General features: G+C 42.3%; 2 long non-coding RNA genes across 4 annotated transcripts in view; one reads left to right on the top strand and one right to left on the bottom strand.

The window, feature by feature from the left end:
- Positions 1–27184, top strand: part of LOC117876982 — a 100162-nt gene that overhangs the window by 488 nt on the left and 72490 nt on the right. The window contains exons 1-2 of one of the 3 annotated variants that reach the window (XR_004645592.1): positions 12034–12071; positions 19134–19226. This is a non-coding gene — a long non-coding RNA (uncharacterized LOC117876982). Of the gene's footprint in view, positions 1–12033; positions 12072–14287; positions 14514–19133; positions 19227–27184 lie in introns of those variants that run through there. The other 2 variants (XR_004645590.1, XR_004645591.1) reach the window with 2 other exon arrangements.
- LOC117876983 lies at positions 9394–14044 on the bottom strand. The gene is made up of 3 exons (XR_004645593.1): positions 13924–14044; positions 13457–13485; positions 9394–9461 (listed from the first exon to the last, which is right to left on the bottom strand). It is a non-coding gene; the product is annotated as an uncharacterized LOC117876983 (long non-coding RNA).

The raw sequence follows: 27184 nt of genomic DNA, 5'->3' as shown, positions 1-27184 counted from the left end.
TGCCACCATTGGGAATAGACAGACAACCTATAGATTTTTGGGGTGTAAATTAAGTAGTAAGAGTAAATGATAACAAAATAATAATAAAAACTCTCTGATGCAAGAGTGAGAGGCTGTTACAACCTCCAGCCACCTGTAGAGGGAAATCTTTATACATAGTAATCTTTTATAGCTGTATCTATAGGGAAACTAAGGAGAATTACATGTTCCAAACTTTGCTACTCTCTATATACAACAAGAAGTGCAAGCTGTTTGGTTAATTTTAGGGTGCTTGCAAACTGCCATAGCCCTTTAGATTAAGAGAAATGGTGGTATTTAGTATCTCCTGACTCTTAGCTACAACCAAGGTGGAGACTGAAATAACTATGATGCAGGTTCTGGTTTAATGCTGCTTCACTCAAAAAAGTGGTTATCAACAGGTGGTTCGCCTGAGAAGAGTAGTTTTGATTTATTGATAATTTCAAGGTATGTTTATAATCTGGGCAAATCCAGGTGGGTTTTATTGTTCGAGGAAAAGGGAGTCATTTCATTGTTTACAAAGTGGCCATGGGCATTAAGTAGTGCATTGGTTTAATGCACTAGCCTTTTACCACTGGAGATCACAGTTCAGCTTCTGATTTTTTTAAGGTGCTAGCTAAAATAATTATCATTTTATACATGCAGTGTCCTATATATTTATATGTAATGTCTTGTATATCACCTTTCATCCTGAAGGATCCCAAAATGCTTTACAAAACTATGGCTCTGATCTTGCAGCTGGATTTGCATGGGTGACCCCATCACCTGAATGGAGCAGATTGACTTCACTGTGGTTCTATGCCCCAATTCCAGGATCAGGGTCAATAGGCACAAAAATATGGAGGAGATGCTCTAGATCAAGACTGACACACTGGCAGAAGTGTGGCCTCCGGTGTCAGGGAGTGCTGCAAGTCAGGAATGAGGCTCATCAGAAGGGTGGGGAGGTTGCACTGCACCTGACTTAAGCCTGTGCTTTCAGTTCTCATTCTCATGGGTTCCAGATTCACCCAGGATTGTGCTGTTTTGTTTAACTACAGAACTGGAATATTGGGCTTCCAGCAGCAACATACTGACATTGTGAATTAGAAACTGCTGAACGTGTCTGGTGTGGTGCTGTGCAGCCCTCACCCATGACTCTTATACCCCTGTATCTTCTGACCCCCACAGAAAAAAATTATACAGATTTTGAATTTGTTTAGCCTTGACTTAAGTCCACTCCTGTCTGTCTCCCCCACATCAGCAGTCTGGATACCCTACTGCAGAATAAAGCGATTGTCCATCTTGATGCACATTTCAGCCAGATTCTCACTCTGCTTGGTGAAGATTGATATGGGATAAGTCTTTCTTCTCTGCTTCTCCCTCCCTATGCTGTTGCAACAGAGAGGACACCACCAGTATAGGGTTCTTGGTCCGGCTTGATGCCATTGTACTGTGAGGTAGTGCCTCTGGTTTCTGGTTCAGTGACCTCTATCTCTTCTTGATCAAAAAAAAAATGAGTTGTGGTCGTCTTTCTTTCTTTCTATTAGGCAAAATGCATTTGCATTTCCAGTTCTCCTGATCTGCTTCTGTCTTCTGCCCTGAAGAATCAATCCTCGTCCAGGGGAGACAGCTTGGTCTCTTACTGCTTGGTGGTTTGGCTACTTGAATGCTCTGAATGTAACTTCAGATATTCATTGCCACCATGTTTAGACCAATTCAGAAGCTGCAAATTGTCTTTCTAATTAGGCAAAATGTATATACATTTCCAGTTCTCCTGATCTGCCGTCAGTGGCAGAGTGGTGCTTTCTGATGCACTTCTCCAGTTCCTTTCATCTGCCCTCTTCTTAGAGCCTTTGATTGCACAGGCTGTAGTCTTTATTGCTGGGTGACCATATCCAGATTCCTTCACACAGTCATGTTTGCATGCCCACATGCTCTAGCTACAGTTGCACAATCATGTGCATACAGTCCAGTCTGACTTTAGATTCTCTGCCCTCTTGCCGCATGGTGGATGCCATGTGAAGCACTGACATTTATTAGGGCATGGAAGCATTCTGGGTACTGAAATAACTAAATATTACCCATTTATATCAACAATACACACATTTACACCATTTGAGGATTTTTCCCAGTGTTTCTTAAAGCAAGCATGTAGCATGTTAAGTGTGTGTCAGTGTTTCAATTCATATGCTTGTGGCGAAGCCTTGCATTATAGTTCCTCGTGCTTTGTGTGTTCTCCTGCTGCACTGATTTGCTGATGTCCAGTTGTGCCCTACTATAGCGATTATCTCAAGGATGTCACATGGCCTAATTCTAAAGTGAAGAACTTTCAAAGGCTGGTAATATGCACCATCTTGCAATATATTTGCAAAGTACCGGTTGCATGGTACACTGACTATTAAAATAAATTGTGACTAGCATAAGGTAGCATTTGTTCTAGTCTTTCCATTGCATCTATGTTTATCCACTTAAGAACAATTGTCTGCCACCACTAGAGATCTAGGCACAGTCTCCATGGTAAAAGAGCACCTGATATTATACACTCTTGTTGAGACAAGCTCTGTATCTAGGCAGCCACCCAAATTCCATTCTATGTCCTATTGGCTCTTGGAATCTTCTCTGAGAGTCAAAAGTAAAACTTACTCTTCTACTCCTCTACAAATCTGTGTTGTAAAGGAGAACAGGTTGAATAAACTGGTGCAGAGGGCAACATTGCTTGTGATGGAATTCCGTGAGGAGCTCACCGGCTGAGAAAACTACCTATAGAGTATTATTGCTGGAAAGACGCATTGGCCAAATAATATTTTGCTCCTTGCATAGCACCTCTCATATTGACTTATAACAATCAATAAAGTAGGCCTCAGAACACCCCTGCGTGATATGTTAGTAGTAGTACACTCATTTTACACAGGGGTAAATGGAAGTACAATGTAGATGAGTGAATTGCCCAGATTTGCAGTCAGTCAAGGGCAGAACCTGGAAGATAATACAAATACGAGAACTGTCTAGCAAAGAGACTGTCCCCTCTCTGCTTCAGGATGTACATCTCTGAAAGCCACCTCAAGCTGCATTTACTTTTTCTTGGCTCCACATTACCATGTGAGCTTGTGTCGCTCTTTTCTTTTGTTTTATAATCCGTGTAAAATCAGGATGAAGACCCTGTTTTAATAGTGTCTGGCACTGGTCTCTCGTGCTGCCAGGATCATAAACAAGGTCACTTAGCAAGATGGTTGCCCTACAATATTATAATTGCATCTTGTGTATATTTGAAAGAACATATTTCAAAGTTCTTCTTACCATGTTGTGTTCCTTCCCCCTTCAGATCCAATCACTGGCTTCCCATCACCTTTCACAATGAGATTAGACTTCTCATCCCCACCTTTGAGGCTCTGAACAGCTCTACTCCTGTCTTGGTCTCTCTATTTGTATCTTTCACTCTGACCAAGCCCTTCTTCCTAGCCACTTGCTTTGTATCTTTCTTCTACTCTGATCTTTGTCTCTCCTTCCCAGATACCCCTTACACCTACTACCCTCCATTTACTCAGATCTCTCCTGGAAACATACCTCTTCTGCAAAGCCTACTACTGATTGCCTGCCTTAGCCAAAAAGATCGTTACACATCTGTTTAATGCAAAAAATCATAGTATGGCTGAGTTAACTTTCCTCTACTCATCAGTGCAAGTTTCTCTGCTTTGTTTTGTCTCCCCATTTAGATAGTAATCTTCTTGGGGCAGGGACTGTATCTTCCTCTGTATTTTGTACAACACTTAGCATGCTGTCAATACTTAACGCATAGTTACCAAAGATCTTCCATCTTGTTTGGCTGAACAAAACAATTATAAACTTGTTTTAACACCTGGAGCCCAGTTTTCAGACATTGACACCTGAATGTAATGTCCATCTGAGGGGTTGGACTGTCCTTTTAAGATAAATGTGTTTGAAAATTTGGCACACAATGTTTAGCATGTTGCTAGTGTTAGAAGAAAGTGGGTAGTACCATAATAAAGAAGATTGATATCTGGCAAGTAAGATTTTTATGCTAAGTTCACGATTAAGCAAAAATTCCAGACCGTTTTTAAATACAAAAGTTGAACAACCTGGGAAATGATTCAGTATGAAATGAAATATAAATCAGTTTTCAAATTTCTATTCATATATTCCTATAATAGTTGCAATTCTTGCAAAGGTAACATAAAAACTGTCTATAATTGTCTGGAACTTCCCAAAAAGTGTATAATGCTCTTGTGGTTCCTCAGCTGGCTCTGCAGCCGAAGTTCATAGCACAATGATGATAGTCTGCACTTCTACTATCACCCATCCCCAAGGATCTCCAAGCATTTACTTATACTCAGTAAACCTCATGACAAAGCCCCTTTCCCCCCTACCCGTGGTCATCCAGTGAGGTAGACAACTATAAGTACATTCCTCTAACTATATGTAAATTTAGACATAGTGAGGACAAGTGACCTGACCGGGACCTAGGAGTCTTGAGTCCCAGTCCTTGTTATAACTACTGGTCAACGTTAGCACAGTGGAATTTGAAGAAAAATGTTGACTCCATTATTATCCCTTTGGCTGTTCACTAGCAATCATTGGTGGTGTGATCATGGTACACAAAACAACCACAATACAATGGTGTTTCTGAAGAATTTCATGAGGAAACATGCTCTTCAGACTGTAAGTGCGGCTGCTCCTTCCTGTGTCTCTCCCGATATTTCTTGTCTTGTCTTGTCTGTTAGTCTAGGAGCTCTTAAAGTTTTTTCATAGAGCGGATCAGGCTACATCTTAATGCTGAGAGAATCTTGTGGACACTTCTACTCCCATTTCCAGTCACACACACTACCTCCTTTCCATTCATGATAAAATAATATAACTGTATTAAATACAGCCTTTGTTTATGTGGAAAAGGAATAGGTGGGAAAGTATTTTGTTTTTAGCTTCTTTTTAATGTGATTTAGCACCTTAGAAAAATGAGAGCCAGTACCATGTGACCAGTTAGCCTCTGTAGGAGTCCAGTAAATATTCTGTAGACACTGGTGGTTCACAGACCACAATCTAAGACCCATTGGTTTAGCTTGTAAATGGTGAGGCAGAGACTGCCTGATCTTTGTCATGTAAAGGGCTGACCATGCTGTTAGTCCTTAACAAACAGATATTAACTATTGGCAACAGAGAAGAAAGTCACTCATGGTTTGTATCATCTGGTCCAATGATCCTCCAATTCTCATTTGTACTGCTGGAATCCACTACTTCTGATATTATTTTTCTGTACCAGTGAATCCACATTTCCAGAAGTATGACTTCTGGGTGGGCAGTAATGCCAGAAACATTGACTTGTGTAACCTAGGAACTGGGCATCCCCTCTGCAGGTAAGTGGAAAATGACTGATAAAGTAACCCAGATTCAAATGCACTCCAACTTATCTGGTTCAGTAGCAACTCTGCTGTTCTGATGTGTTGTAATTTTTGATGACCAAATTAAATTGCATTGGAAATTAGGATACAACAATTAGACAGGAACAGTGAACATCAAAGGCCAAGAGGAGAAGAGCTGATTGAACAAATCTGGTCATTGTAACCCTAGGTACCTCACCACACCCTTCACCTCATCATGTGTAACTTATTGCTAAATGCACTCTACATCTTATTCCTTTTCACAGGATATCCAACCATCTTCCTCCTTGAGATGATTTGATTTCTGCTGCTGATTGAGTTATTTGGCTCCATGTTCTAACTACCATCTCAGTAAAGAAATTCTGCCTTTGTTGCTTAAATGTCACTCATCTCCCTACCCCGTCCTCTAGCACTGCCTATGATACTTGGTTTTGAACTAGTTAAAGCCTCATGCAGCTTTTTCGCATCTCTTTATTGCCGCCTCCTCTCCTTTTTCTACCACAACAAGAGGCTGCCCAAAGTTCCCCAAATTATTGTTGCATGTTTTTCTTCTCATTGATTCATCCATCCTATAAGATGGTTACCAAGGATGAGTACACACTATGCTAAAGGTAATGGGTTTTGTTCATGAAAAGTTCCAGGTCATTAGAAAGCCCAATCCAATTCAACAATGGATTCACCAGCAATGGTATCCCAGGTGTCTGAAATATAGTACTGTGCCAAATCTAATTTTTTCCCCCCATCTGTATGAATTTCACATCAAGGAGTCATGTGATTTATATATATATATATATATAAAAATCACATGACTCCTTGATATATATATATCAATGTCATGCTCACATATTTAAACCTTTGTGCTTTCTTTTTTCTTGATCTAATTATGCTGATGGTTTTCCTCTTTTAATCCTAGTACCCCCAACTACTTTTTCTAGGGTCTGACTTTGTATCCAATGAGCAAGATCCTGTTCCAGTGTTACCTCCTTTTTAAATTACTTTTTAATATAAACAGGACAAATATACATAAAAAATCCAAGTAAAGAAAACAGTGCAACTATATCAGGTGTTTCAATCTGCTGGGGTTCAGGTTGGTTATAGATAGCATGTAAAATACAGCTATTAACGTAATGCATATGAGGTGACAGTAATACACCAAGTGGCCCATTTTGTTGGTTTGATGGCCTGTATGTTCAAATTTTCTGAAAATTCTATAAATGGAAGCCACATCTATTAATCACTACCAGCTTTTGTCCTTTATTTTGTTAATGTAACACACACCCCTCATACCATTGTCAGAGGGAATGCATATTTGTACTTTGTATGCTTCTTCTTAAATTAAGGTCTCTCTGATTATTTATAATACTGCTTTGTCCTTTATATAATGCCTTTTTAATACACAGTCTCAATGTTTTAAAATCCCTACTGAACAGCCTGGTGAGGTAGGTAAGTATCAGACCCATTTTGAAGTTGGATAAACAGGGGAACGGAGAGGAAAAGTGCCTTGCTCAGGGTGACACACAGAGCTGGGGGAACCTTGAAAATGTTCATGGAAAAACATAACATATATAATTTAGATGCAAATATTCAGACCAGCCTTAGTCCTACAGCAAATCTGGGACTTGAACCCAGGAATCAAGACTCCCAGTTCCCTGCTCTAAAAATCTGTTAACATAATTTCTCCATTAGGGCCTTTCATTAGCTTACACTTTGCCACACTGAACAACTCCTAGCCCACTACATCATGTGTACCCCTAATTTATCCAATTCCATGTAAATTCTATTGCTCTATCCTCTGCATTTTCTGATTCCTATATTGTCTCATCAGAGGTAACTAGTATTTTGTTTTGTTGTTCTTTATTTTTAAAGAAATGTGCGGCAGTGATTAATTACATAGAAACAGCTCATTTCTTAATGGGGGCCACTGCATGCTGAGCTCTGGAAAATCTGACCCCTAGTAAAGAAAGTCCTAGACCTTATCATCATGGTGCTACCCTCTTTACTTCTGGTCACCCCATACTCCCCTTCTGTTTGTAAAGTAGTAAGAGTCAATCCGCTATTGTCAATTGGAGAATGAAATCAAAATACGGTTGGGTGTCACCATGGTTTAGGAGAATGCTGTAAATTATATTCATGACTGGGATGTGATCCCTGGCAGGGCTGGGGGCATTGAGGAAGTAGCACTCAAACTAGCAAGGAGAACATGAGGGCACTTTCCCCATCATTCTGCAATGCTTCCTCTGACTGATTCTGGTCTTGATAAGACCGGCTCAGCTGAAGACTACTACCCATCCAGAAGGATCCTTATTTCATGATGTGGCCTTGAGGTTGAAGGATCAAAAGGAAAGATGGGATTTCCCCATCCCTTTCAAAAAGAGTGCCCCTACTCATGAATGTTTCAAGGGCAGGCTGCACTTGCTAGTCTGCCCCCTGCCCAGGGTAAATGAATTAGTTTGTGTTTAACAGGCCAAAGGTGTCTTTTGAACATAAACTGTACATACTGATAACTGATGTTTGTTGTACCAATGCCACTGTCCTTGGAATGCGGAGAGCCCTGGAAGGTTTCAAGAGTCAGAATGGTCTGCTTCGCAGGTAGTACACATCAAAGAGCATCATGCCATAGTTCAGCACCTTGGATAGTTTTCCAGTTCTATGTGGAGTGCCATATATCTATACTCACTGTTCCTTCTGGTAACAGTGAAATTTCCCTTCCAGTTCGAGAGAAGAATACAGAATCCATTGATTTAATTATGCCCCAGTTGTTAGGGAGGCTTAATTCTCTGGAAACCAAGAGATTGCTGATGAGGATAAAATATGAAGATGGAAGATAAATTCTCCATTTAGCATTTATCAGAAGAAGTGGGAACTGTTGTTTGCAAGGTACAGCATCACCTGCCAAAGGTTCTTTCCTTTCCTTTCCTTTCCTTTCCTTTCATTTGGATCAGTTCCATTGTTGTTGTTTTATTTATTTGAAACAAGTGATTCCCAGGGCATTGTACTTCGCTTTAGCCCAGCCTTGAGTTGGGTGTCTAGCAGCAGGTAGAGAAGGTAGAGAGCTGTCCTGCTGAGGTGGAAATTACACACTTCTGCTAACAGGGACTGTTCTTATGGGAGAGGTTTGGTTCTTGTTGGAAAAGGCAGGCACCCTCCTGGTTTATTCAGAAGATGTTTCAAATCCTGTGGAAGAGGAACAAGTTAGTTCTTGGAATGCAATAGGTGAGTTTAAAAAAAATCAGTCAGAAGAATGGGAAGAGGTAGGGACTGAAAGAGGAGGCGGCCCTTCTGCTGTTACGGAGGGTTTGCAGTGGTTCCCTATTCATACCCTATGGTTTATCACCAGGTTAATCCTAGCTACACAGCTGCGCCTGCGTCTTCTCATATCAACGGAAACAAGTTCAGGACAATGAGCCCTTCCATTGCATTCTCCTCCATCCCCACAGACTAGGAGAGGGAACTTTAAACATACAAAGTGGGGAGGGAGATTCGGGCGCATGTAGTCACCACCCCATTCGTGTAAGACCCTGGCAAACTCCTCTTTTAATCCGGGAGCCAGGCAAGGCTTCGGTAGATGCGTGTGCCTCCTTAAACACATGCTTAGCCTACCATTTCCGTTCATCAGCGCTGCTCTTCCTTGAAACTCCTCGAAGATGGCATGTTTTACGGCTGCCTGCGTGTCCGCATCTGAGGCCCTCATGTGACACGAGCTCTCTTCAGGACAAGTACTAGTGTCCTCCTGCCTGCAGGACTCAGCCCTGCAGCAAAGGCCATCCCTCCATGCGCACTTGCTAAAAAGAATGTCCAGGGCTGGAGTTCTGTGCGAGGGTTGTAATGTACCAGCTCTCTCTAGCCTAGAGAGACAAGTCCTGGGTTGGGGCGTGCGCGGATGTGCCAATGGCAACGCCTCTGATCGTGCTTTCTGGCTGCTGCCTAATAACAAAGAGGGCTCGTCGGCTATTTTAAAAAGCCAAATCTCTCCCTGCGCCTGGCGACGCCTATGATGTGATCTGTAATAGCGGTGTGATTTTTCCCAATGTTGCTGTATCACTAGCAGTAGTTTGCCATGTTATTGTCTGGCTACGAGAGAGAGAGAGAGAGAGAAACAGCGTTACTTCATTGATTGCAGTGTATTGACATTAGGAAATTCATTGCGAAAGAAGTTGATAATAATTAACTGAGTTAATAAATAAAGAATGTGCGTATACAGATTAGACAGTAAATAACTTACTGGCTTCTTGATTGTCCCTGCATTTTGTTTTTCATTCAAAGTGTGAAGTGGGTTGGTTGGTGGGGATTGGGAGGGGGGAGGTAAAATATGCACTCTTGAGAGAGACTATTTCCACCCCAGCAATAAACCTTTTCTTTTCCTAGGGTGTGTGTGTGTTTGTTTGAGTCTACAAGCCACGATTTTAATTTTTAGCTACATGCCTTGTGCCATCTTCCAACAACAAGAGATCTGTTTAAAAATAGCATCGACCCATTGCGCTCGCCTTTTGTAGATATTTTAAGAAGTAGCTGTGTCCTTTTGTCTCAGAAAAGAGCAAGCCAACTCACCTTTAAAGGTCCTGATTACCTTACTTGAGAACATACAGAGGCTTTTGGTTGGCTCCCTACCCCCCACCCCCATCTACCTGGCAGCCAAATATATTAATTCCTCTTCCTTCCTAATGCTTGTAATATAGTGGGGGGGGGGGAGGGGGGAAGAGGTATATTTTCTGGTTTGGAGATGGGAAGGGTGGCGTGTGTGAAGGACCTTTCTTTGTCAAATAAACTCTGCATTTGTCAACAAGACAATTCCTTTTGTTTGGTTGCTGCTTCGTGCATGGTGTATGGTTTTTTAAAATTATTATTATTGTTAATTTGGGGGCGGTGGGGGTGCGTGTGCCACTGTATAACATCAGATTTAGCCATTTGCGTATAGTAGCATTATGATTTTAATTGCAATTTCATTTGTTATTCTCTCCCTCTCCCCCACCCCCTCTCTCTGTATAATCTGGATCATTGCTCTCTGTAGCTGATTCCGTGGGAGACCAAGCAGAGTGCGTGGGTGCAGAATATAGAAAGCCAGAGCCATAGAATCTGTTATTTGCGTCACTCTTGGAGACGGGGCTGTTTGCCTGACAAATATACAGAATTAATCCTAGTTTTATCAATATCTGTCTTTTGCTACAGTAGCCAAACACAAGCGTAAGGTGGTGGTGGGGACTAGATGTTGCTGAATGTTGATGTTTTTGTTCATAAAGCTGCGGGGGAGAGGGGTGCGAGTGTGTGCAGGAGAGGGGATGCTAAAATATATTCAGCAACCCCCGTGCTATTTGCCTGAGAAATACAAAATCTCCGATTTTATTCCTATTTCTGTTTGCTACAGTTTCCAAACATGAGGTGGGGATATGTCCCTGCATGGTCTGTCTATGCAGATTTCTCTCGCTCTCTGTGTGTTTCTGCATGGGAAATCTGTGTGTGTGTGTTTAAAATATATCCATACCCTCAGTGCATATTTTTTCTCTCTCTCATAAATACACGCATACCCCACAGGATTTTTGTGCAACTGTGTGGAAAGCTGCACAACACAAAATATGGGGCTTGCTAATTAACTCTTTCCCTCGAATTGAAGTGGCTTTCTGCAAGCACAAAGCTCCAAGCACAGACATCTTTTATGATGAACTAGAGCCTCTGAAGAGGAGAATCTGAACGTGACGTCAATAGCTGATAACTGACGCAGCCTTGCAAAGGAGTCTCAGGCTGGCTCCTTGTAGCCTGCAAGCCCTAATGATTCTATTTTTTCCCAATCCCCCCCTCGTAGTGAATGACTAGAACGCAAACACACACACACACACCAGATTTCATATATAGCTATATATAGACAGAAAGCTTCTTTATTCTCCAAACAAAGGAATTTGTTTTTTAAAAAAGCATTGGGTGGGGTGTAGAGAATTAAAGAAAACCCTTTCTTTGTGCGTTCAGTGTATGCAACCATCGCTCTGTCTCTCGGCAAAACAAGCTTCCCTGCCAGAACCCCACGTTTGTGCATAATGTTAAACTGGTGCATGGTGGTGGTTGTGTTTTGATGGTTGGTTGGTTGTTTTTAAAGCCCACTTCATAAAGACCCTGCAAGTAGACAGACACAATAATGCTTACAAGGCAACAGGCAGAGAGACACAGAGAGACAGGCTCAATACAACTGTGGATTGGGGTTTTGTGTAATAGGACAGCATGGAAGACGGTCTGTGGGGGTTTTTTTTTGTTTTGTTTTGTTTTTTGTTGTTGTTGTTTTAATTCTCTGCAATGATGCACCTAAAGCAACTGTGGATGGTGGTGCAGAAAGAAGCGGGGGGTGATTGGGGGGGGTATTGGGAGGGAACTTAATGTACATTTAATGTTTTGGATGTAACGTTCCAGCGAAATGGCTTTGTGTGTGGATTTTCCCCCAGTACCTGCTAAAAATAGCATCAGGGTTTTGATCGCGTTCCAGAAATAGACAGAGGGTTGCACTTGTATAAAAAGAGAGCGCGAGTGGAAGAAAACCTGGACATCACCGCAGTATTTTTTTTCCAACTCCTGTCTGGAAATTAATTGTTGGATTTTTCCTCTCTCTCTCTCTCTCTCTCTCTCTCTCTCCTCCCCCCCCCCACTCTCGTCCCGTCCCTCTCCCGGCCCCCCCTCCCCCAACAAGGAGTTCCTGTTTGGGTAAGTAGTGATATTTCCTGTGCATGCTGCAGAGAGTGACTGTGATTCGTGTCTTTATTTTATGCATGCTTGGTTTTATTATTTTATTGTTTCTGTTAAACCGAGGGGGATATACTGGTTTGCATAATGAATTTGGTGCATGCACGGAACCCAGAGACAGGGAATTCTTATAGAAAGGGGAATCACCCTGTCGGTAAATCTCTGAATCAATAGCGAGCTGCAACTCTCTCTCCCTCTCTCTGTCGGCGCTATTGAGTCCTTCTTTCTCTCTGTACCTATCCACTCTCTCTTTATTTTTCCAATGGATGGCTAGACACACTCTAATGGCAAAACTCGCTCTGTAGACTGAGAGGGGAACTCTCTGTAGATTGCCTACAGGGAGCTTGCAATATGCTGACACTACAGTCCCCTTATCCCTTGCAGCTCAACCAGGCGAAACCACCGAAGCGCGGACAGTCTGGGAGCTGTCCCCTAGCTGTGGTGCTGAAATCGCAGCACCGGCTGCTTAGCTTGAGCCGGAGGAGTTCAGTTCTTTCGATAGAGCCGCTGTCTATAGGTTTAATGGCTTTCAAAGGATGTTGTAATCTCGGCTGTACTCTCAGAAGGACCCCGGAGTATGCTGAGATTCCTGTTTATTTTAAGCTAAGGGTGGCTGGGCGCTTCCCTCCCATTCAGGTTTCCCCATCCGTGCGTAAGCTCTGCTGCTGACTCTGCTCGGAATCGCCTGCCCTTCCCGCCTGTGTGTTTGAAACAGCCTGTACCTGATGATGGTGCTTCGCAAAATAGGAGGCTATAGGTTGCTTTATTTGGACTCACCCCTTCTCCTCCCACCTCATTTCCCCCCTCTAAGTGCTCACACCTTCTACAGGTTTGTGTGTGTGTGTGTGTGTGTATGTGTGTGTTGTTGTTGCCTTTCCTTCGCGTCCTTAGTCATAACCTCACCAGACGAATTGGTGGAATGACTGAATGAGAGGCGAAGCAGTGGGGCGATTGTTGTGTGTACGGAATAGGTGCAGGGTTACTTCAATGCTGCGAACACCAGTCATCCCCTTTTGGAACCAGGGAGACTCTGGCTAGGCTAGGAGCATGCAGGTTCAGAGGCATGCCAGTTAGCAAACACATGGAATCCGATTGCATTCAATCACACATATTGACACTGTACAACACCCACATGCATCAACCCATTCTCCTTAACACGAGAAGGAAGGGAAAATTAATTCCCGACCTGATGGGGGGGGGGGGGGTCTTTTAGCCGCAGACTTATTTATATACCTGCAAGGAGTAGAAATATTAAAGCCGGACAATAACAAAGAAAGCAGATTTCAGTAAGTACATCTAGCTAGCTCAGCGAGACAAAAAGCAAGCTTATAAAATGGTGCACCTACCACTCCAAGCCCAGCGACAGTTGCGGATCCTGCAGACAATGACATGATGCAGACATGAACATCAGTATACCATAGGACATATTTATTTGTTTGTTTGGCAAAAGCACATCTTGGCTAAAATTGCAGACAATAATTTGATATATATATATATATATATAAACAAGGCATCGTTTCTTGCAATTAATACAACACAAGCGTACGTATTCATAGCACAGTAGAATGCCACCCACTAATGTCCTTAATGTAGAAATCGTCCCTTCCCCGAGCCTGCGTGGTCGTATTTACAAACTGATCATTTAAAAAAAATCCACTTACAACACGTGTAGCCAATTACTGTAACTCTTAATATAGCTCTATAAAACAGTCATTAGCAACCAGAAATGCTGCCCTCCTTCCTCCCGCTCCCTCCCTTCCCCGACCCTCCCCTCCTAGATCATTGCATCTCTTGGCACAATGCATAAGATTACCCTTAACTGGATCCTATTAAATAATTCAATGGTGGCGGTGTAATTTTGGTTGGAAACTGCACGGATTTCCAAGTCGTGACTGTAAAAGTGAGTAATGTGCGCTGGCTGCGTCATGGCTCCAGTCACAGATGGTTCCAAACTGAGCAGAAATCGTGACTTCGACTTGAGACGTCCCCTCTACATGAAAAGACCATCCAATCAAAACGGCGTCAGGGGGGCAGCTGGACTCCTCGGATCTCGCTTTCTCTTTGCTCTCCCATCTGTGTGTGTGTGTGCCTGTATATATATATATATGTGTGTGTATTTATATATTTACGTGTGTATATATATATATAATATATATATGTGTGTGTACACACACACACATATATACACACACACACAACAAGTTGCAGAAGGGGAAGGGAGTGGAGGGGTTAATCTTGGGGAATCTTCTGCACTTAGCAAGATCGTGACCCTCCCACACAGTACAGTAACTTATATACATACCTGGAGGAAGGGATGCTTTGCTTTGGGCTTCCTAAAAATATTTGGTGATGGCTGAACCCTCCAACATGCTCATAGGACCGGACTCTGATGCACCCACAAAGGTAAGTGATGGGGGTTTCAAACTTTTTAATATTGTGATCAGAGTCCCCAACTCTGCAGTCAGCCCGGGTGTTCGGTTGATTCTATTGGAGTTTGTAAAGCAAGCTGGTGTTGTTCAAATCAGTCCGCAGTGTGGCTAGCAATACTTTTTAGGGAGGATGTAGGGGCGCGTAGGTGGTTTGTGTTGTGGTTCTGGTGATATTCCTGGTGTGAGTTTCGTGTGCCATTACAGCTGATAAGGCTGGAACTTTGTGTCTCTGCACCTCATTTTGGAGAGTGTATATTGATCAGTGACAGTATTTTCAGTGTGCGAGCAGACAAGAGATTAACTTCTTGAGTTATTGTTAGTTCTGCGAGTCCTATTCGATCTTCTGTACGATTTCTTCTTTAACTTGAGTAGTAACCCGGCTGATGCTTGGAGAAAAAGTGGGCACTAGTTTGCCTTTATACTGCTGCTGATAGGCACTAGCGGGGCTACTAATTTCCAGAAGGCTTTGTTCACAAGATCTCTGGAGTAGTTCAGTGACACATCCATGGAACTTTTATTAACTGAAAAGGTGGATTTCCCATCTTTTTGCTTGGGCTGAGTTGAAGCTTGGAAGTCACGATGGTATAAATAGTTGGTGATAAGTGGAAAGTAGGCAGTTTCGTCTCTATTCCCTCCCTCTTCCCCCTCCCGTCATATCTTGGGTGCTCAATCGACTGATGAATTGATATTGGTGGCATACATTGGCCATTGCTGGGTGGCAGCATCAGCATAATTTGCTGACAAATGCCCTGGCAAGTTTTAGATTACTTTAGCTTCCTTCATTGTTATTAGACTTTGGGCATCTCATTTTCTTAAATATACCTGGAATTAATTGCTGTTTGGATGTATTCATAATCCAGGTCCTCTCTTGATTTGATTTATTATAATTTAATTGTGTCTCTTTTGTTCTGGGATTGCATGGCAACACTATTGAACGTGCTCTTGTCTAGGATTTGTTGAATAATTAGAAATGGAAATGTTTCTCTCTCTCCCCCCCCCCGCACTCCCCCTTTCGAAAAAAAGGAAATGTGAGGCGTCTCCTGATTGGTGGGTGACGATTTTAGTCCGCACCAATGAGCTGTCTGCTTGGTCTCTATTTATTTAGTGCTCAGGGGGAGAGTTTTCTCTTTACGCAGCGCCTGTGCACAGCGCTAGACCCTCTGCTCGGGAGCAGAGAGATGGGGGGACATTCCGAACTCTACCTTGCTCACAAAGCCCCCAGATCCTGCAAGCCTGGGCTCTCAGCTCCTTGATGGGAGGGGGAAAGAGGAGGACAAGAGGGGCCCAGTGTGATGGGGATGGGCTAGGGGAACCCCCCCTCCTTCCCCACCGCTTCCTCTCCTGAGTTGGGTACATCGCCTTGGGTTTGGAGAGGGACTTGGTCGGGATGGAGGGGGTGGGGAGGGATCCTTGTGTGTCTGGGAAATGATCAGCCGATCGCCTTTGGGTCGTGTGGATATTTTGGTGGCAGCCGGATGGATGGATGTAGGAAGCCGCAGGAGACTTTGTCCTTCGCGAATCTTTTTGCGGTCTGGGCTTGCTGTATATAACTACCTAGCCGGGAAGCCCTTACCCCAAAAAGCATTCGCGGAGGGCGCATTCGCCGAAGGAGCAGCAGCTGCGATCGCCGAGCCTTGGACTTATCTAGACTCTCTTGGCTTCTTTACCTTCCCCCTCCCTCCTCAATCCAGCCCTCGGCCCCAACCCTTCCGTCCTATGTGTATATATGGAAAGAAATAAACACCCTCTCCCCTTCCCCACTCCGCTTGGTCACCAAGACATTCAGTTATTCACCCTCGTCTTCTAACCTAACTTTTTAATCGACTTTTGCCTAACGGGGCGGATCACACGTTTATTCGGGTCATTTTATTGTTGATTTTATTTAATTATTTTTTCGTAAAAAAATAAAAAATATAATAAAACTTCCCAAAAGTTCTCAGCCCCTCCTCCCCCCACCCCCAAGGATTTTTTTAAAAGGGGATTTTTAGTGGATCGAAATGATTTAATTAAAAAAAAACATGAAGTGGTTCATTAAATTGCCTCTTTAACAGGGAGATTGGGTTTATTTCGAGGTGGGGAGGGGGGATTTTCTGGGATCACCCCATAAAAAAGGGAGGGAGGAGGAGAGGGAGGCGCACGAATCAGCCGCGGTTTGGGGGAGACCCCAGTTACCAGGAGATGCACCATGGAAGAGCTTGCCAAAGGCGCCTCCCTGCACACTTCCAACCTGATTTTAGGCAACTTGCAGCCCGTTGATTCCCCAAATCATCCTTTCCCCAACACAAAGTGGCCCCGAAAGGGGTAAAAAAGGCGGAATCCGGGGGAAAACCCAGCCGAGGCGATGCTTTTGGGCGAGGTGATTGCAAGCGAGCAAAGCAGCATCAGCACCAGCTCTCTGGCTCTGAAACTGCCTTGTTCCAAGCACACAGCAGTGAGAGCATCTATGGAGGAGTTAGGAAGGCTGCATTCCTTCTCTTTGCAGTAATTACCAGGGCGGATTCCGTGGGCAACAAATCAAACCCCCCTCCCTAATTGCTGCACCCCAAAAGAAAAACGATTTCAAAAAGTAGACCCGTGCAGATCAGCCCAGGGAAATAGACAGGAGCTGAGCAGCAAGTTGGCAGTGGAGTGCCCGGCTGACGCAAGATAGGGGCCTGTGGTTCAAACGTCTGCAAAATTTTTAAAAAAGGATTATTATCTAAGATCTCAACTGTTAAAAAACCACCAGGGTTCCCCTCCCTGCACCCCTCTAGCCGGCACAGGGGGGGATCCGGCTCGGAAAGGGCTGGCTTTGTATCTGAACAAAGTCTGCATTGAAGACACACAGGGCGAGGAGCACAACCGAGGCAAAGAGTTAATATTTCTCCAGAGATAAAAGATATTTTGAAGCCCTGGTTGTACTTTATAAGAGAGAGAAAAGCTGGCTAGGGGATAAGCAGGGAAACAAGGCGAAAGCAAAAGCACCTCGCTGTTTCCCCCCATCCCTACCTTAGCCAGGACACGTAACTGGCTTGGTGAGAACAAAGGTGGAAGGGTCACAATATCTTTCAAACAGACTTGCATATTCCCCATTGTTTGCCCTCTCCCCTTTGGAAAAAAACAGTGTTTGTCCTTTCCAATCGCCAGCAAACCTCTGTCCAGGGCTTTATGCATGTGAGCATCTTTTAAAGGGAGAGACAAGGTTTTAGGGGGAACTTAAAAAAAAAAAGGAGTGATGAGACGGATCAGCAAAGATCAGGCTATGGAAACATCTTCACCATTTCCTACCTAGCCTGGCCCAAAAGAATTTAAACCAAAGGTGATTTTTGGACAGATCAGAAGCGAATGTAAATCCGAGCCACCGTGGTTTAGATTCACATCTCTTTACATTGCCAGCCAACTGTTGCTACCATTCTGGGGACTGCTGCTGCAGGAGTGTGAACGGGGATTTCTCCTCTCAGCTACATCAGGGGGCTACTCCCAGGCTTTGCTCTCCAGCGTAGGGACCAGTGAAAAAGAAAACCGGGGCATTTGTTTCTCCTCTTCCTCATTTATCTGTTGGAAGATTTCCTTTAATTGGTGGAAAGTTGGAAACTTCCATCAGCCCTGATCATTAAAACAGTAGCAGCAACAGCAGCCTCCACTCAAGGGCTCGGGGGCTGCACCCTAAGAAATATTTCAAATACCCCATTCCTAAAGCTGACCAACCACAAAAGCAGCTGCGGAAAGAGGCACCTTTTGGATCGATTAGATTCTCCTAACGGATTAATTTGCAGCTTCTTTTAAAGGGTTATAGCTATTGATGGTTTCCTCCGCCTCTTCCAGACGGATACCTACTTCACAACATTCCTTTAACTCAACTAAGGAAGTAAAAGGCCTCACTTTTATACCATATAGTACAGTCTTGTCTATTTCATTTCTCTATGAAAAGCAACAGCGAAACCCGCTCGCCAGCTCAGGCTAATGCTGGTTTTAAACTCCCTGAAGTTACGAGGTGCAGTTGCTTTAGCAAGGGAGTGGGTCAAAGGGGGGGGGGGCATTCCTGACCTTTACAGCTGACTGTTTTGCATCGAAGGATTTGCTTGATTTTATTTTTTGAATTAATATGAGTGTTAAAGGGGAGTCTGGACAGATTCAGATCTGGCCCTAGGCAGCAAAAATGTTTCACTCCTACATTTCATGGCTACTTTTAAATGTCTGACTGATGAGAGCCCAACTCTCGCTAACACAGCCTGGGTGTCTCCGCAAAAGCGAAGGTGAGACTGGAGGATGCGCACAATTCCTCGCAGAAAGTGAAGTTCAAAGCTCCAGGGTGTGGGTGGGGATGTCTGCGCCTCTCCCTCGCCTTTCCCCCAGATGTTTAGCTAACGTGCTCTGCATTCACTTAACGTGTTGTCGATCCAGCAACCTTCCCTGCTGGGTGACATGGTCTTTGGATAAGTTTCGGGCATTAGTGTCCTGTTGAACCCAGTGCAGGGAGACGAGAACTACCCCGCTGCTTCTTACTGCATAGACACAAGTTTTAAAAATCCTCTGTTCTTGCAGCTCTCTTCTTTAGCACCTCTGCGTGATGTGCAGTACATACGTGTAACGGGTGTCTGTGTCTCTCTTTCAGGCTGGCCTAGACGAGCATCTGCTAAAGGCTACTCGAAGGTTCAGGATTCTAGTCAATGGAACAAGAGGAAGATTCGAGTGCCTGTAAGACCAGGTGAGAAACACACAGCAGAAGCTACCGGCACGATCCCAGTTATCACTAAAGGTCACATAAACTACACAATCGCATTATTCTAGATCCATTGGACAGATGCATCCCTGGGGTCGCCCCATAGGAGTCCCGGGCGTTACACCAGCCTCATCTCCTACGGACAGTATTAGTGCTCACGGTTTTCTATGGCAGTAACAGGTGGCAGGAGATTTAGGGTAGCTCGGCCTGCAATCAGGTTACCGTTAATCAGCAGGGTCGCTATGAAAAGCTAAAGGGCTGTGGAGGGGTGTGTTATGGGGGTAAGTTTCCAAAGTAAGTTAGTTCCAGTGACGTGTAGGGAGCTCGCCTCTTAATTCAGTCCGAAGTGTTTCTCGTATAGAAGAAAAGAGAATTCCCTGCCCGTGTTCCACCCTGTCCTCCGAGTGAGAACTAGCCTATAGCCTTTGTTTGAACGTGCCCTCAGCGTCTCCACTAACAAACCAAACCAGGTCCAAACGCCTCTCAGCGCCCCGCAAAGTTAGAGCTGTTCGAAGCTTTAAAAGGAGCTCGGATTCCCAGTGCTCCTTCCTGAGCTCTCCTCCTCTTTGGGCTGATCTAAACCCAGAACCGATTCGTGTGTGCAGCACTACTCTGTTGTGTTACAGCAAATTGTGTGTGTGTCTAATGACCTCCTCTCAGTGGCTATGACAAGATGGAGTGCTAGAGGCCTACCTAGGCCGTCCTGAATAAAAACAGTACAAAGGGGAAAAAGAAGCAGATAAATATAGAGCTGGATTTCAACTTCACCTCAATTTTCCCTTTTTAAAAATCAAAATTAAATCAACTTTTCCATTAACTGGTAAATCCCCCTTTTGAATAATTTTCTGTATTTCCTTTGTATACAAAAAATTGCAACATATACATAATGTATAATCTTTTTCTTAATTTTACATGTAACTTTTAAACCTGTTACGTCCGCCATGACCATGGGCTAAACCCTAGCTCATCTTCTGCAAGTGGGACTTCACACAATAAATCAAGCAAGTCTTGACCTCCTAGAAGGCCTACTTACATTATTGCTTTACAGGAGTATAATTCCAAAATATAATAGTCTCATTCTCATTTATACTGTCACCACCACAGCCCTGAAATGGGGCCTTAACATGAGTGCAAAGGTAATTTACAATGAGCTGGCACAAGGCAGTGGGCATGTTAATAATAGAGGAGGAAAGTTAAGGTTCATGGAAAGCATTTAAGACAATAATTGAAAAAGGCTAAAATTTCTGTTATAATGTTTTCCTAAACTACTATCAAATTGATTTGTAGAAAATCTACCATTTTGAGTAAGAAAAAACTCAGCTAGTAGCAGGACAGGAATCTTTTCATAAAATTTCATACAATATTAAACAACTATCTTAGCTTCTTTATTCATTAGTGAATTTCTTTTTCAACCCATATGTTAATGCTTGGTCCAAAGTCTGCAGGTCTTTTGGTTTTAACCTTGTAGGTTTTTGATTAACGCTGAGAGAGTTGGCATGTTATTTATGTATAGATTTGTAGTCATGATGTAAAAACATACTGGTCAGACTTATTCATGAAAAAAAAAACTTATTTTCCTTCATTTACAATAAAAACTTCCCGTTCTGTTTTAACATTCTATCAGTTTTAGAAAAAGGGACAAAATGTATTTGAGTTATAAGACTCATAAATGAATAATTGTAGCAAAATGTCATTTAATTGACTATATTTTGAATTCTAAATCCCAGTAAAGATGATGCAGGAAGGCTGTTTGTTAGAAGGCCATTTCTGATATTCTGTTTTGGCCTCTTGTGTCATACAAGGCTATTATTATCACCCGTATAATATACAATTTGCTATAACACAACAAAATGTCCTCCTTTGTAAAGGTGCTGTTATGGACCGGTCTCATCACAACTTTGGGGTTATCTTTTCTACACGACTGGGGACAAACATGTCTTTAGGCCACATATGGCCTAGCATTGTTTTCCTGATATCCCTTAATTTCTGTTTTTGCAATAAACATTTCTGCATATCTAAATATAGGAATGACAAGCAGATCATAGTAGTTAGAGATAGAAAAGGATCATTAGATCCTTGAGTGCATACCCCTGCCAGGCCAGCATATAATCTCCCCTGAAAGAGGACATATCAAATATTAAACTGTCACTACACTTAAGATTGGTAAAAAGACCAAGGAGTACATTGCAAGGATCATGGGGTGAGTGCATGTTAATTTGTGTCTGTCAGCATGCTTAATACAATTATATAAAGGCTAAGGGCCTATGAATGCAATTTCTGCACAAGGCCTCTGAGCCTCCTATATCACTACCACTTAGACACCACGAAATACCTCAAGCCCCACCTGCTAAAAAACTGCGATGTAATAAACTGCATGAAATAGTGATTGACACCCTTTTTGCCCCCTCTCCCCCATCACCGGACTTTTATTGGTATTTAAATCATTTACAGATTACCTATAGGTCAGTCCCAATCTGTTCTCTTTTAAATAGATTATTCTACTTACAATCATTTGGATACAATGCTAATCAAGAGTTGGGTAACTATGGTATGCTGCATGCAGATTTGTAAATAAAGGCCTTCCAAAATAGGATGCTCAGAAATTCACATTTACTATTATTATTATTATTACAATTGGGGGGAATCTTTTCTGTTGTTTTTGCAATTTTCAATAACTTTGAATTCCTATTGAAAAGATACTAATCTCTTATTTAATCAAGATATATATTTATTCTCTGGGATTTGTATACAATGTCATCTTTTTGGCTTTTATACTTCTAGACATACTCCTGGTTGTTGTTTTTTCCTCCTTCAAATGAAAATATTTGTCTTTATCCTTTCTAATAGACTAAAATCTAAAATCCTCATCTTGTTAGTAGGTGACCCGGCAGGGGAATGTTAAGTAGATTCTGCTGACTCACTTAGGGTGTCAATACTAGGCTTATTATTATTATTATTATTTTGCCAAAATATTCCCAGTGTGGCTACCACCAGTTCAGTTTCACCAGTGGAAATACTGGGGCGTGGAGAGGAGGGGCAGGGATGTATGATGCAGTGCTTAAAATACAGGGAGTCACCAATACGTTGTCTATACTAGGGGTCATACCATTCCGATCCTTGATTAAGCTGAACCAGTGGTAGCAATGGTGGGAAATTTTAGCAAACAGTATATTCTTGCAGATAGCTCATTAATCCCCAGTATAAGGGAGATGGAAGAGGACATAAGGCATGCGCTGAGCAGTCTTGAGAGGGGAACCCTGGGAGCAGCCAAGCCTGAGGAAAAGACTTGGGCTGGATTTTGTGTTGTTTCACTTTGATTTCCTTTTGTGAATAAAAACAAACCCAGAAAGGAAATATATTCTGACCTGCTGCGAGTTGTGTGGACTTTGTTTGGAGCTGAGAAGGAAAGTTGCACAGTATTTAAATGTAGACAGTCTTCTGTATAAGTGACATGGTATCCTGCAGAAAAATACACACAGGTGCATTGATGGCTAAACAAAAAATATGTTGAGTATATTTCAGTAACTTATTTTAATTCCAGGTAGTCAAAGCTGACTAGTTTATAGTAGATAGCTACAAAACTTGTCTGTGTAAATCAAACTTTTCCACTTAAAAATCAAAACACAGAAATTGCAGTCATATATTTTACAGCAAATTCATTGGTACAGTTCTGATGGGTTGTGAAGGACAATAGAAGCTACTTTATTAATTATTCTTTTTGCACATATAGAAATGAATCACAGCATTAGCATGACATGAGTTTTATTTTTAATATGATCTTCCTTATCCTAGAACAAGCCTGAAATTGTAACCAGATGGTGTCCCACCCTGCCAGAGTTGCCTCCAACCATCAGGGTTCCAGTCCCCAGGGCAGTTAACTACAGGCAGAATTTTCAGGTGTGGTGATGATTGTGCATATCTCCACATATACAGTAGCAGTGCTATGTACTGGGATAATTTGGGGAGAGCTGTATTGCCTCCTTGCATTAAATCACTTGATAACAACCCCAGGAGAGCAAGTGGCCTTGTCAAGCGGTCAGCTAGCGGCAAGGTGTGACTTCCTGTGTATGCATTGTCACCACTAGGTTATTGCATTATGAGCTCCAGTGTGCAAGCAGCCCACCCCGTTCCCAAGCAGGAAAACAGGAGGATTGGCGGGCAGGCGGCGGAGAAGGGAGGCAAATGTTATACTTTTTTCTTATATTTAATTCCAGCAATTTCCCCCCTTCAAAGCTCCTCTGATCTTCATTTGGCAGGTTGAGAGCCCCCTTATTCGCTCCCTATTCTTCCCTAACCCATCACTGATAGCAACTATACCGCCCGTGAGGAGCCTAATTGGTCCTCCCAGTGCAGTCCATTTCTTAGCTAGAGGGAGACACTGAAATGGTTACTGAAAGTTTTTCTTGATAACTGGGAGTAGGTGGCTACTGTTAGGCAGGTATCATTTTAGAGGACAAAGCACTTGGGTTTGCACCAATCTCTTGGTCAAGCGTCCAGTAAACTCTTTATTAATGATAAAGACAGGTGTGGCCAGGGAAAGAATTGTTCCTTTGTCCCCTGCTTTAAGTGAGCTGTAAGTAAACAGACTAGAATAATGATATTTTAAATCAGTTAGGCTAAAGTAGGCAGAAAAATGACCCAGGGACACTACTGGGACATTCTGAATGTTTTCTGCTTGTCTATAAACTTTTATTGAAAGTAGAAATCAGAGAAAATATCTTCTGAGGATGTTATTTTTTAATGGACACATTTTTAAAATTGAAAGAGGAAAAGGGGAACAGATTTGCTAGATGCAAATTCCATGAAACTCTTACAAGGACCCACTGCTGCTATTTTTCCTCACGGAATAATCCATATGCACTCAAGTTGTTCCAATTAAACCTACCTGGGGGAGGAAGGGCTTCAGGATCAGACCCCCCCCCTCCAAATATTTATACTTTTCCCTTTAGCAATACACTCTGCAGATTTGATTTCTTTACTCTAGGAAATATTAATGTTTTATGATAGAAGGAGCAAGGCCCACACCCATGGAAACATATGTGTGTCGTCCATAATGCTGGAGGCACAAGATGGAAGCCAATTTTCAAGTTGGTATCCACCTTATATATAGGCAGAAGAACGAAAAGTGGCCCCGAAGGAGAATGGTTGTGATCATACAGGGAATGAGTGACACACAGCATCCACTCTGGAAAAAAAGGTCAGCATTTATCCGGAGAGGAAGACAGGTAAAAAAGGCCAGTTAACAATGAGGAAGGGTGGGAAGAAGCAGCCAATTCTACCCATTATTTAACCTCAATATACAGAATGTAAAGTCAGCAATGTTATTTCAACATAAGTAACCAGAGCTGCATGCATCCAATGAAAGATACAAAAGCCAACAATGAAATGTCTTTATGCCCTTGTAACTCTCCCGTCCCCTGAAATCCAAAAAAAGTAAAGACCTGACACCTTTACATGTAGATTTATTGAAAAATCTGTCCAACATTAATTCCCAAACCCACCTCCACCAAAGAAAAAACCTTCCGCCATGTAGACTTATCCAGCTGCAATATGTCTGCCAGCAAAATACAGTATGATGTAGGTGGCATGATAAATGCAACTCATTGGTATAAGAGATGTCTCATCATGCTTATTTTCCATTTCTTTCCCTCTTTTTTTTCTCCTTCCATTTTCGCCCCCCATTTCCATTTCCTGTCCCTGCTCCCTAACTCTCTCTCCTTCCACCCAATCTCTTTCCCTCTCCCTTGGCATCTTCCCCAATTTGCTGGAATGCTATTACTGGAGAGGGCCCTCAACAGATTCCTCTGTCACCCAGCTCCTCCACTTTTGTTCCCTGCAATGCATAAGATGAGCACTCATGTCAAATGCAGAATGGGAAGAGCTGGCATGCAGGGCACGAAGCACAGGAATCAGCATGAGTCTGCCCAGCAACAGCAGAAGAATCTGCCCAAGTGCTTGCTAGATGGAGTGGCCAATCTTCTTCCACATGCAGTCCATCAGAGACCAGAAGGGAGGTAGCAGGGTCTGTAGATATAAGCATGAAGGAGCACTCTCTGTACCAGAGGGTTTTGTACTAGTGCACATCAAAATCATTGTCTGACTACATCCCAGGTTATTTAGATTGGCATATGCAACTGTGTGTGTTGCATGCACCTAGCATTCTGCAGGTAATATGACAGGTTAGAATGAATCAGCTAGCGGCAATACATTGCTGATGGCATTGAAAATGGTGATGTATATCCAGGACGATGTGGTCTAGGGTGACCACCCAACCCTTATTTTAAGGAACTGTCCCGTATTTAATTGATTTGCCCCTTAGGGTGACCACCCATCCATTATTTTAAGATGTATTGTAATGTATTAAAACTGATAATGTGTCATTTTAAACATTAATTTAATGTTTATGATGATTACATTGTATACTTGAGGGCAGTAGAAATGTACACTAGAGAGAAAAATACATGATATGCTAATTGAAACGGTGTTTCCCTAAAATGTCCCTTAGAATGTTCTTTAAGTTTCATGTGGTTTTCTCTTACTCCCAAGTGACAAAGGGGGTCACCCTATGCAATCCCTATTTTGTGACAGGCTTAGGAATGCAAAGGCATGAATTAAGAATCCAATGCACATATAGAGAATGCATTATTATGCATCCCATTATTACATCAGTATTGATATGTGTGTATAAAATAGATATAATATTATGATAAAATTGTGGGAAAGAAAATTGTGGGTCAGATTTTAACTGAATGAAGCAAGATACAGTAATTCAAAATTAAGTCACTCATTTGTGCCCTGCTCTGATAAAGTTTGTGTTCTGTCAGGTCACCCATTAAGCCTGGGGCTCCTAATACCAGGCTTTACTAGTAGGTTGAAATACTTAAGTGTGATGGGAGAGATGGAGGGGCAGGGGCCCAGTTGTGAAGTTGACCCCAGCTGGGAGTTCTAAGCTCAGAGAGTGTGCAGGTTCAGGCACATAGTACTGTGACCCACAGCGTTCTCTTAAAGCAACCATGTCAAGATCTTTTAAATCCAACATTTTGTTTAGTTTAAAAACAAAAAGAGTGTCTGGAGAAGGGCTACACGCCCTGACAGGAAAAGGCACGTTCTCCTGATTTAAAAAAAAAAAAAAGAAATTAAAACCATTTCTTTTTCAGATTAAAATGTTTACGTGTGATGTTAGAAAGCCAAACGCAAAACGGATTTGTACTTGTAGATGATGGTGAGGAGGCGAAAATGGCTAGACAGTGAAAAGGACTGGCTGATTTTCACTGGCCAAGCTGAGTGAAATGGGACAAGTAAAATAAATAACATACGTGGTGAGATATCACATTAGATGTATTTAATACTTTCAGTTTTGATCATCTAAGATACTATTCGCCACAAAGGTTATGATAGTTTAAAAATATGAATTTTAAGTTGATATAATAATTTTAACATAAGCTTTAATGCAGATCAGATTCCTTTTATTTATTGGTTTGTATGTGTGCTTATGTATGTATACATATAAATATTACAGGGTTGTGTGTGTGTGCGTGCGCGCGCACCCACGCACATAGAACACACACGCACAGATAATATGAATAATAAAGAAAAAATGTAATCACCTCCCCGAGAGCCAAGAGTTCTAAGAATTTTTAAAATATGTACTACTTACCAGATTTCATTGTATGCAAATAAAATTATAGGCAATTTCATAAATAAATATCTGCTGACTTTTTAAGGCACATCCAGTATTATTTACCCTGCAGTCAGGAACAGCATGTTTTAGTCTATTATATCTTAGTTTATAGAAATAAGCCTTTTAAAAAATTATATAATAACCTGTGATTGGTTGTGTTTCATGCAACTGATACTCAGGATTTTTGGTTTTGGTTTGGTTTGTTTTAACCCTGTTTTTAACCAGATAGCCAGGAGAATATAGTCTCAACATGGCAACTGTA

Source organism: Trachemys scripta, chromosome 4 (assembly GCF_013100865.1).
Source record: "Trachemys scripta elegans isolate TJP31775 chromosome 4, CAS_Tse_1.0, whole genome shotgun sequence".
Taxonomy (NCBI): domain Eukaryota; kingdom Metazoa; phylum Chordata; order Testudines; family Emydidae; genus Trachemys; species Trachemys scripta.
Note: the sequence above shows the minus strand (reverse complement) of the source record. Positions and strands in the feature narration are given on the sequence as shown.